Source organism: Penaeus monodon, chromosome 20 (genome assembly GCF_015228065.2).
Source record: "Penaeus monodon isolate SGIC_2016 chromosome 20, NSTDA_Pmon_1, whole genome shotgun sequence".
In the NCBI taxonomy this organism is placed as follows: domain Eukaryota; kingdom Metazoa; phylum Arthropoda; class Malacostraca; order Decapoda; family Penaeidae; genus Penaeus; species Penaeus monodon.
This window is the reverse complement of record NC_051405.1, coordinates 31,219,233-31,219,477: the sequence shown is the minus strand read 5'-3', so window position 1 is coordinate 31,219,477 and position 245 is coordinate 31,219,233.

Genomic DNA, 245 nt, shown 5'->3' with positions numbered 1-245 from the left:
ACCACCCTCCATCCCTATACCCCCCCCACCCCGTATACTGACACACACACCTTCACAGTCTCTCTCATAACATCAACTCAGAGCCATGATCTCATATTCTCTTCACTCTCTACAAACACATCATCATCTCCCTGTCTCCTCCTCTTCCTTTCCCCTTTTCCCCTAAACATGCTTCCCCTTACCGTATGTCCTCTTTCTTCCTCTCTTTCCTATGTCTGCCTTTCTCCTGTTTCTCTTCTGCTCTT